This window comes from Lygodium microphyllum, chromosome 21 (assembly GCF_053477565.2).
Source record: "Lygodium microphyllum isolate KBCC chromosome 21, Lygodium_microphyllum_v1.1.10, whole genome shotgun sequence".
Classification (NCBI taxonomy): domain Eukaryota; kingdom Viridiplantae; phylum Streptophyta; class Polypodiopsida; order Schizaeales; family Lygodiaceae; genus Lygodium; species Lygodium microphyllum.
This window is the reverse complement of record NC_141155.1, coordinates 23,377,563-23,389,626: the sequence shown is the minus strand read 5'-3', so window position 1 is coordinate 23,389,626 and position 12,064 is coordinate 23,377,563. Positions and strand designations below refer to the sequence as shown.

Below are 12,064 nucleotides of genomic sequence, written 5' to 3'. Positions count from 1 at the left end.
CTAGAGGTCTCTCTAAGAGAGGTAAGCCTTCCAACATCTAAGTACACTACATAAGCATCAAATTGCCATAATTCACATGCCCCATACGAGCATGCCATAACTCTACCTATGACATAGTAGGAGTAAAAGTAGATGCTAAATAAATGGATTGATCAACTATGTGAGCATCTAACTCATAAAGTCCATGACATATATACCAGTGAGTAACAAATTCAAGAATTTCTTATCTCTATCATGCATTTATCACAGTCAATTAACTTGATATGATAGTATACATAGAGTATGTCTTGAATAATAGTTAATCAAAGCTCTATCTTGAACACAACAAACAACAAGTCTATCCTCAATGTAGTGAATACTAGGTCTATCTGCAACACAATGAACAATAGGCCTATCTTGCAACACAATGAACATTAGGTTTGTCTTGCAACATAGTGAATAGTAGATCTATACACAATATAAATAGCAGGTCTATCTTGCATAGAGTAGACATCAAGTTTGTCTTACATAAAGTAGATAGTAGGTCTACCCTCCACAGAGTAAACATCATGTGTGTTAGGGGCACAAATCCCTAGGACTCGAATTCCATTAGTGACCTTAGTTTCTTATTTTCATATATGGATATAGTGGTTTGAGATCAACCTATGTAATTGTGTCTTTAAATGTCATGGGATAGAATACCTATATGCCAGGCGTTGATTTTGTTATGTATGTGTGGGTATTCTTGATGTTAGTCGTGTAGATTCTGATATACAGGAATGAATAGCGCCATACCATTATGGTCGTTGTTGGCTATTTTCAATCAAAACTTTGCAAAAAACTACAATTTGCAAGCAAGCTAATATGAGATGCACCACAACTAAACATACAGCCTTTTTCACTGACTATACAACAATAACTACAATTTGCAATTTGTATGCAAACTCTTTTTATATTTGCAACCCAAGAAATACTTGAAATCTTATATATTTGAAATCTATAGCCTATGCACTTGTAAATGGTGGATACAGTTGAAATTGTAGTATACCCAAAAACTACTATTATGACCAGTTCCAACTCTAGAATGGAGATCGAAATGACCTCAAATGCCAAAAATCACAACGGGAAGGTTCTGAAGGGCTAATCTGCAATATATACATTATTCTTCATGCTAATTAAGTCTCATTGTAATTCAAGACTGCAACCTTATCAGTGTCAAGAGCCTCTTGCAACAACTGTAATCTAAGGTAAATAGAGTAAGGTGAAAGAGCTTCTTACCTATTGCTTGCTTGCTTACTTCTATACTTTAATGCCTTCACCTCAACCTTCAATTGAGCTTCACACAACCACGGGATAACTTTGATACCATGCAAATAGAAAAGAGGGGAGAGAGGTGAAGTATCCCAAAGCACACATATGCAAATGAAGTGGAGACTTGAGAACATAGAGAGATAGGGCTGAAATCTTCTTCTTTTTCTTTCACAAAAAAAGAACTAAGTCTACAATATGACAAAAGACTAATATGAAAGTACCACAGCATATGTACATATGATCATTAAGTGTAAATCCACTAGGAATGAAGAGGTGGCACAATGAATGTGCCATAACCAAGAATGGACTACGTGGGTGTAGTCTAACTGTAGAATCACAAATGTATCCTCATATCAGTCACGTAACATGCCAGTGAATATTATTTCAACACTTACACAACATTGGGCTGCAATATGACCTATTTTGCTATAATAATGACAAATAGTACTAGAATTACTAGAACCTCTATTCTTCCATCCTCCTCTTTCTCTACAGCTCCCCTTACCTCTAAAGTTTCTATGGTCTCTTAAAACATGTATTTCACTAAACTGTTGATTTAACCTATTTTGCTGTTTATCACCAACATGTCCCATATCATGGCCTCTTGAAGAGGATCTGCCATGTCCTATTCTTGAACATGAGTAAAATGTTTAGATTTGTTCACCACTTTTTTCAGATGATTCACCCTGCATATTGATCTCTTTAGTGATCATGAGAGAGACCAACTCATCAAAAACTAGAAACGGCTTCCATACATACACACAAGTGACAATGATTTTTAGACCTTCCCATTATTAAGGTCACCCAAAGTAGATAAAACCAAGTCATCATCATTAGGCATTGCATCAATAACTTCTAAGGCATTTGCAATGCTTCTCACTTTCAAAACATACTCATTTACATACATCTTCCCTTCTCTTATAAGTATTCAACTCTCACTTGAGTTAAATCTTCTGTACCTTTGTATCTACTGAAAACATGTTCTCAAAAATTGCCCAAGCTGCATGTGAACGTTTTACATTTTTTATATATCCCATCACAATATTATCAATCATTACAGATAGCCAATATATTACATTTTTATCTTTTGCATTCCATTATTTCCATACCTTTAATTCTTTTGCAATTGCAAGATTACTTAGCTCTAGCTCCTTTCCTTCATTGAAATGAACTCATAAAGGCCTTTTCCAATAAGAAAGTTTGTCACACGAAACTTTCATGATGGATACTTATTCTTCTCTAGCTTCTCAATGATGGGGTTTCTACTATTCTCTGCCATTTTGACAAAATTGATACAAAATAGCAAGCAAGTCTTCTGTAACCTTCTACAATAAGTGCATAGCAACACACCAAACAATCTTTTTCGTTGATTGCTCAGCTATATGTGTAATTTGTGACTTGTTTGCATATAATACTGGTGTTTTCTTCTTGGAAAATACCTCAGAACTTACATATTCAAAATTTGCAACCAATACACCCACTTTCAATTGACATAGCCAAAATCGTAATACACTTCGAAATTGTTACTTGTAACCTTGCGAGTCTAAAATAGGGCTTGAAACGGCCTCAAATGGCCAAAAAAGCAAGAGAGCCCTCCAAGATGAATTTGCAAAATACATAGTGCTCTATTCGCACTCCAAATCTCATAGTAAGTTGAGCTTTTTGCTCTGCCTTGCTTCTGGTGTCTCAAGAGGCACTATCCAAGAGAAAGAGTGGAAGTGGGAGAGCTTACGTGTTGCTTGCATTGCTTGAATCCTTGCTTCTTCTCCTTCACTTCAGCCTTCAAAATTAGTCTCTCTCAATGTCATTGCTCTAATACCATGGTAGAATCACATGGTGGAGAAACTTGCGTAAGCCATTGTGCCAAACACACACTATATACACAAGAGGAGATTCACTCAAGAACACAAGAAGGGAGATGGAGACCAAAACGTTTTCTTATTGGTTTCTTCTTCTTTTTTCACCCACAGTACAAGGTACATAAATTAGAGATAAGATACAATATAAAGAAAAGTGGCCTACTAAGTCAAACAGTGCATAACTAACTGTGTTAATCTATTAGCACTATAACTATGCCAATTGCAGGTAAGTGCAATAAACCAAATATAATAATTGATAAGTAAGTGGCTATGTAAGAGTCATAATGACCATCGATGTGAGAAGTGTAGACGTGCAGATCCATCTAACCAGGCATTCCATCATCAATGTCTGCACGTGTTGAGCTTGCCATATTAACACTAGAGTGACCACAGAAGGAGAGAAGCAAAAGTTTCTAGGATCCATAGCAAGTGGGAATCGAAACTTGGCAACAAAAATAGGAAGCATAGCCAAAGCTACCAAGATCAATCACCTCTGATGAGAGAGGAAGAAAAAAATATCATGATTAAATTAGCAACTAAAAATTAATAGAAGTAAGCACTGACCAAGGTGTAAGTTTGAGTATAATAGAAGCATAGCCAAAGCTACCAAGATCAATCATCTCTAATGAGAGAGGAAGAAAAAAATATCATTATTAAATTAGCAACTAAAAATTAATAGAAGTAAGCACTGACCAAGGTGTAAGTTTGAGTATAATAGAAACCTTACAGCTTTCACCACCAATGATACACAAAGGCAAGGTGCCTCTAGAATCCCCATTGACTCCAATCATGCCCATCATGCCATCTAGTCCAGCAACCATAACTGAGGATAGCTCTAAGGGAAAATCAAAAGATGGGATGTATAAGCTAGAAGCACAACTTGCAACCCTTTCCCAACTTAGATTAGAGAAAGTAACCATCACATGTGCTAAAAGGCCCTTGAGCATAGACGCAGGATTTGAACAAAGAGCACCTAAGGTACCTAGGGTTAAAGGATCCTTGAGTTTTGTACCTCTTAGAAAGCCTTGCAAAAGAGTTTAAAGACATCCTAAAAGAACTAGAGGATCAAAGATATCAATTGGCTTGACCGAGTCTATGCATATCATGGTGCTAGTGGTTATCCCCTAACTACAAATTTAGATTGCTTAAGTAATGCGATCTCATTAGAACACAATCCTTTATTGTGTACTTTTAGATTGGTCACAAGTGCAAGATATTTGGGTGGTCCTCACCCCTTCCAATAAAATACAATTTTATTGAAACAAAGGAGGTTGGCCCTTTCCCCTTCTACTCCACTACACTTAAATCAATCAAAAGAGAGAAACTACAAGTTGCTTAGAAGTGAAAGTGGAGATTGCATCAAGGATAATGAACTTTAGTTTGGAGATGCTCCATAGTCACTTAACTTCTATCATCAGGAGAGAATTAACCTGGGCCAATTATGAGGAGAAGTGCAATCTACTTGAAGGTTATGATAGTTTTCATCTTACTTGGGGTAAGGCTCTTGTTAGATAGACCATTCATGCAACAAGAGTTTCATTTTTTCCTCCTATTATTACTAAATAATAGCAAGTGCCTTGGCTAGAGGACTTATCGATTTTTACTATAGAGAGAACTCCCTTGAATCTATCAATTTGGGCATCATCAAGCTCACACCAAAATCCTTGAGTTGTATCATTGTCACCCAATGGCAACCCCTTACCATGTTGAAACTCTCATATAAGCTTATAGTTAAATCATTAGTCATGATGAGGATAAAAAAATCTTCCCTAAGATCTTTTACCCTCATTAATTTGAGTTTGTTTGTGGGATGTGTAAAAGAACTTACATGGCACATGAAATAAAATTTGAGTAAGGAATAGAGAGTACACAACAAATATGAGAATGACTAAAAGTTTTTTAATGCCAAAAAAATTAATGCAAAGATGGCTCTATCCACGCGTGTGCTTCCATTGTTAATCTTAGATATAGCAATCTAGATAGATGATATGCAAAGAGCTTATTAAGGCTAGTTGGATGAACTTTGACTAGATAAAAGATGAATTGATGATGGCTTTGGAGGGGACTCCTTTTATAGCCTAGGAAGGTAGTTTGGTTGACCTATTCAACCATATTATGAACATTCCCTAGTTGACTTTCCTTTCCTGTTAGGTTAGGGGTGCTACCCCTAGACACCTATGACATGGGGGCCACTACTCCTATTGAGACCCCTCTATAGCCAAGGGTTGATTCCGTGGCCCTCAAACCCTAAAATAGGGATCTTTGATAACTCCCACACTTGGCAACTTGATGCAGTGTGCCTCAAGTTTCTACCAACTAAACTAGTTTATCTAATGCAAAGCCTAGATTTATAAATGTCACCTTTTTGCCATCCGGGGTCACACATGACTTCTCCTCATAATGGGGGTCTTACAACTTTGAGCACCATGGATCATTGGGTGGCACCTTACGAGGGTGGGGTATTGAGCATATATAATAAGAGGAAGATTCAAGACACTATATTTAATTAGATCCTATCTATGAATTGTGTTATTGTTGGCAACCAGGACTATACTATCTTATTGAACATGGAATTTGAAAATACTTAGAATAGTGGGGACTCAAAACGAGTGTGGTTCTAGTTCTCTCCACTGTCCATCTTTTAGCAAATATCTCAAGCTCAAACATTAATAGAAACAAGGCCAAGCTACTTTATCTCGAGTATGGTGATCCTCTTGATTGGTTGAATTTGTATGGTTCTAAGTAAATCAATAATGTGGAATTGTCAAGTATTTGGGTTGCTCTTTAGGCATTCAAGTCAGACATAAAGAAACCTTTTAGTGGTTAAGGGTTGAGGTAATAGCCAAGGTAGAGAAGTGGCACCCATTTCCCTTGTCTTTTAAAGGTAGACTTATTAGGATGAAGCACATGTTAGCTTTTTTTGTCATGTTGTTATATCCATGATTGTCTTTTACTAAGATCCTTTTGAAGTTCCTCTAAAAGCTGTGTCAAGGCTTCACATCGACATAGGTATGGAAAGTGAGACAACATTACACGTCAGGGGGACCTTATAACTCTCGGAATGGATGAGGGTGTCTTTGGGGTCAAAACATTGAAGCTCAAATGCTGATTGCATCACATTACCTCAACTCAGAAGGCTTAGATTCTCATCTTCTGGGAAGGAAGGATTTAAGTGGGCCATAGTCTACTAAAATGTGCTTTGGGTTTATATTGTAAACTTTACTCCAAAGAGGGACAATTTGAAAGGCACGAGAGAGTTTGTACGTGGGAAGGTCAGGAATGAGAGGGCAATACATGCACATGGCCACGGCCACCGTTGTTTAGGTGCATGCAAAAGCACGGTAAGGCATTGTGCCCCAACAGAATATAAAAGTAAAAATAAGCATAAAAACAAAAACGGCGTGAATTGAAACGAAATGTCGTAGGACTCTGGGCGTTGATTGGTGGAAGGGGTTCTCGGGACTACGTGGCAGAGGGAGGTCGCTTGGAAACGTGTGGGGAGAGAGCTGATTGGCGGAAGGGGGTTCGTCGGGACCGACGTGTCATGGTTCGTCAAGGGTGCCACGTCAGCGTTGAGAGGTCGGCCGGGATGTGGGAGTTTTTGTAAGGGGATAGGCAGTCTAGTCATGTATTTTAAGGCCTATTAAGGCTGGGCAGTGAGAGGAGGAGCAGTGTAGTATATTCACTTACAGAGCTACATCTTCTTTTCATCGTCCTCGTCGTTGTTGTCGTCATTAGCAGCGTCGGCGAGAGCTTAGGACCTTAGGCATAAGCTCCATCTGACCTTAGGCATTTTATTTGCAGGCTTGTTTCTTTTTCAACCATAGCTTTAAGAGTTTTGAAATGCCCAAAAACTTCACTTTTCTTTTTCATAAAATACACCCAAACTTTTCTACTATAGTCATCAATAAAAGTGACAAAATTATGACAGCCTCCAAGAGATGCAGCTTTAGTAGTCCACACATGAGAGTGGATTAATTCCAATGGCTTCTTACTCTCTTAAACATGTCTAGGAAATGGTTTCCTTGCCTGTTTTCCAAATTGACAGGCTTCACATATCTTATGCATTTCTGCAACCTTGAATTTAGGCAATCCTTCAACAATATTTTGGGCCTGCATTGATTTAAGTCGTTGTACATTAACATTACCAATGCGTTTATGCCAGATATCAATATCTGCAACTACACCGGTCCCATGTGCAAACATTGATGCACTCAATTCAAGCATGTCTGCATCCAACGTAAACATTATGCCCTTCTTCTTTCCTTTTGCTATCAAGCGACCTTTATTTTTCATATCCCTAACAAAGCATCCATGAGGATTAAATCTAACCTGCAAGCCCTGCTCAACCATTTGACCAACAGAAACCAGATTCTTGGTGATATTCGAGACATGAAATACATCGGACATGTATTTCTTTTTCCCATCTTGCATAGACAAGGGAATTTTTCCAATCTGCACAATAGGATATGCCTTTACCTCTTCCAGCATTTGAGTAGAAGATAGCTTCTTTTGAAGTTCCTCCTAAAGAAGATGCACCACCATTTCTCTGCTCCTCAGAAATTAGAAGAGCAATCAACTCCTCAAAATCAAGAAATCTTTCACGGACGGAAATGGATGTTCGGAACTGTGCATAATCCTTTCCTAGACCATTCAAGGTCACAGAAACTAAATCATCATCTTCCACTGGTGACCCAATGGAAGCAAGTGCATCTGCAATCTTCTTTACCTTCATGTGGTAGTCATTGATGCTCATATTTTCTCTTTACACATTGTGCAACTCTTGCTTGAGCTACATTTTCCTGGCTTGCATATTTGTGCTATACATTTTTGACAAAGTATCCCATGCCTCCTTTGGTGTACTTGCATCTTGAATATGCACAATAATAGAGTCTGAAATGCTGATAGACAGCCAGTACATAACTTTCCTAGCTCTCTCATGCCATGCTTTAAATGCCTGCATTTGCTGTTGATTGGGAACATCAGGAAGAACTAGTTCTTCTTCATTTCCTGCAACGATTTCCCAATATCCTTTTCCCATAAGGAAATTTGTCATTCTGAACTTCCATGCTTGGAAGTTGTTCTTGTCAAGCTTTTCAGTGACAATTTGTGAAAGAGAATCAGATGCCATTACAGAACACTACAAAAAATTCTGTCAACTGCAAAGAATACAACTTCAGCCTCACAAGGGCAAATCTGCAAAACTGACGAAAGTGGTATTTGACTAGACAGTCACTTCCTAGTGACGATTTTACATCAACAGGCAACAAGGATGATTCTGTAACTCCCAATGTCTCTGCGCATAGGCATACGATGCATTTCTACAGTAACTTTTCACCGACCTGTAGAACAGTGGTCACACAACATAAAACAGGGCCTTTTCCTGAGTGCGTGCAGAAAACTTCCACCTCCAAAACAGGCCCCGAAATGGCCTCAAATAAAAAAAACAGAGCAACCTAGGGCTAAAGCCCTCTCCCACAGCATATATGCCCTCTTGCTACGCCGTGAAGGGCGTCTCAATCTGAGACAATGCACTCTTGCACTTTCCGGTTGTGCTACCTGCAGAGACTTGCTCCCAAAACAGAAAAAGGAAAGCAACACTGGTTCTCTTACCAGAACACGCGAACTTGGCTTGCTTTCTTGAGCTCCTTACCACGAACAAGGCTCTGATACCATATCAAGATTGTGGGAGAGAAGGAAGGAATCTCCCTTGTAGCTTTCTTGCTTGCATAATGGGGGAATACACACAAAGGTGGAGGCTGAAAACAGTTTTCCTCTTCTTAGTTGTGTAAGCCAAAAGAACTCTAGTACATAGAAATAGAAGAACCCTATATATGGGTCTCAAACCAAACTCAACTAACTAAGGTGGCATACTAATTTAGCCACGAACTAGAGTAGATAAGGATAGCTATCATCTAGCTATTATTTATGGGCGGTGTACGAACCGCATCTACAATTGACAAGTCGGTGACATAAATGCACAATGGTCACCCTGGCATATCATGAGTGGAGTTCGATATCTCAACATGAACCCCAACTTCGCATCGTCCTTGAAACAATGAGGGCACACAAGCTTTATGCCAAGAAGAAGAAGTGTGCATTTTTCAAGCGACAAATTGAATATCTGGGATTCATTGTATCAACAGAAGGAATTTCAGTAGATCCGGCCAAGGTCAAAGACGTTCTGGAGTGGCCAATACCAACTTTTGTCAAAGAGATACGTAGTTTTCTTGGATTGACAGGATGGTACATGATCTTTATCAAAAACTATGCTTTGATTGTAGTGCCACTGACTGATCTACTAAAGAAGCAAGTATCAATTGTATGGTCACCTGTTGAACAATCCAGCTTTGACACACTAAAGCAAAGCTTGGTATCAACACCCATCCTGAAACTTCCACATCTTAGTAAGAGGTTTAAAGTGATAACTGATGCTAGCACACTTGCCTTAGGATGTGTGCTTATGCAAGGTCATCTTGTAGCATACTCTTCAAGGAAACTGAAGAGCCATGAAAGGAACTATGCTACCCACGATGTGGGACTGTTGGCTGTCATCCATGCTCTCAAACTTTGGAGACACTACTTGCTGGGTAACAAATTCACCTTAGTGATGGACCACAAAAGTCTTAAATGGATTTTCACCCAGAATGAGCTCAATATGAGGCAACATCGATGGATTCAAGTGCTAGAAGAATATGATTTTGAAATCAAATACCGGCCTGGAAAGGATAATATAGTTGTCGATGCACTCAGTCATCGCAAGGTATTTCTGCATTCTTTGATTTTGCAAGATCCATCAACAGCAAGATCTCTAGCCACAAAGGTATCCATTCCAAACAACCCAATTCTTGAGCTAGCTAGAGAAGAGGCATGCCATGACCCAACCTATCAGAAGCTGCTAAGGGAGATCCCCATCAAGGATCAAGACCCAAAGCTACAAACAAAGTATCAAGAATTCTCTATCAATAGTGGACTTGTCTACTATAGGACAAGATTATGTATACCGGCAAGCCAATCACTCAAGCAAAAGATACTTTGGGAAGCCCATGACTTCCCTTTCTCAGGAATATCCTGGCTATGCCAAGACCCTTAATGTAGTCAGTAAGAGCTACTATTGGGAGAGGCTCAAAGGTAACATTCTTAAATATGTCACGGAATGTTTGTCTTTTCAACGCATTAAGGCCGAACATGTCAAAATGCTAGGGAAATTGCAACCACTTGACATTCCCCAAATGAAATGGGAATTCATTAGTATGGATTTTGTTGTTGGCTTGCCCCAAGTTCAAGGAGGATACAACTCCATTATGGTTGTGCTGGATATGCTCACCAAGGTTGCACATCTTATCCCTGTTAAGACAAACTATAAAACCTCAAATATTGCAAGGTTATTCATCAAGGAGATATTCAAACTGCATGGGTTACCTAGAAGAATCATTAGTGATCGTGACTCTCTCTTCACATCACACTTTTGGAGGGCTATCTTTGAGTCAATTGGGACTCAACTCTGTTTCAGTATAGCTTATCATCCCCAAACTGATGGTCAAATGAAACGAGTCAACCAAGTCATTGTGGATATGCTTAGGGCACACCGCGAACCCAAAAAGTGGATTCAATATTTGCCACTGGTTGAGTTTGCCTACAATGCTTCTTACCAACAAAGTATTCAGATGACCCCTTTTCAAGCATTGTATGGGCATGATTGTCGTAGTCCTTTAAGCTTTTTGGATCCAACCTTGAGGGTTGAAGCTTCAAAGCAGATGCTGGAAGACATGGATGACCAAATCAAGTCAATAAGACAAGACATCCAGGCCACCAAGGATAGACAGAAGGCTTACGTGGACTTGAAACGTCAAGACAGATACTTTGTTGAAGGCGATATGGTCTTCATTCGCGTATGCCCAAAGAAGAGTTCCCTATCCTTGGGTGAATACTGATGGGACCTGAAATGGGCCGACACTGGCTATAGCACTAGCCGGACCTCATGCTCATGACACACCAATACCCTCACGGCCTTGCAGACCAGGAGCGTCAATCTAATGCTGAAGGACAAACTGCCTTAAAGCTTGATTCATGCGTTTATAGTTTATAGTCCAATGTTCCCTTAAACTCCTCAGAGGGAGAACCCAAAGTACATAGGCATAATGCCTCGTCACACACACATAGGAGGCACTCCACCAACTAATAGTCGAAGCCCCACTGCAGCTCTCCTATATCGCAGGGATTGGCCCTTTGATGCGCTGCTAAACATATAACACAAATGAGCACAAACTCCTCTTAAGGTACCAATATTTTACATTCCATGATGTACCATTCCTCACTACACTTTCCTTTAGGACCCAACGACTAACCTACAGCTTAGGACATCCTCTCATGCTCATTGTTGGTCAGAACCTAAGGAAGACAGGTGCCATGCGTCCAGGAGGTTTCTCTGATACCTTTTAATTATTATTCTTAATGCAAATCATGTATGGCTATGTGCTCAAACAAAAGAAAAATCAGCATCATGCATGGTGCATAAAACATTCTTTCCATGAATTTCACTAACGCGTGCTGCGTTGAAAGGAGGCACCGAGCCATATGCTCATGCTACCATCCTCTTTATTTAAACCGTTTCCTATATGCCAAGTGTAATGCATAAATCAAATCTTTCCTTTATCTTTCAATATTTCAGCCCCTTTTCATCCAACTCTTAGCATTTTGCATCATTAATTAGTTAGATAGGGTTTCTATGCATTTTTCCCTTTTAAAAGAATGATAACACAAAACATAGAAACAGGGACAAATTGAGGCCAACCTCATGATTTGCCATCGTTATACATTGCACAAACATAGATATAAATTCCCCTAATTTTTCTCAGCCCGTTTCCTATTTTTTCCTAATTTTAAACCCATTTTTTCCCATTTTTTGGGTATTT

The 12,064-nt window shown here is 39.1% G+C and overlaps 1 protein-coding gene across 1 annotated transcript in view; it reads left to right on the top strand.

The window, feature by feature from the left end:
- Positions 1–6,833: 6,833 nt before the first annotated feature.
- The window catches only part of LOC148017810 (luminal-binding protein 5), a 53,887-nt gene continuing 48,656 nt past the window's right edge, over positions 6,834–12,064 (top strand). Inside the window, exon 1 of the mRNA XM_087661893.1 lies at positions 6,834–6,844. The gene's annotated coding sequence lies outside the window, so the exon portion shown is untranslated. The remainder of the gene's footprint in view (positions 6,845–12,064) is intronic.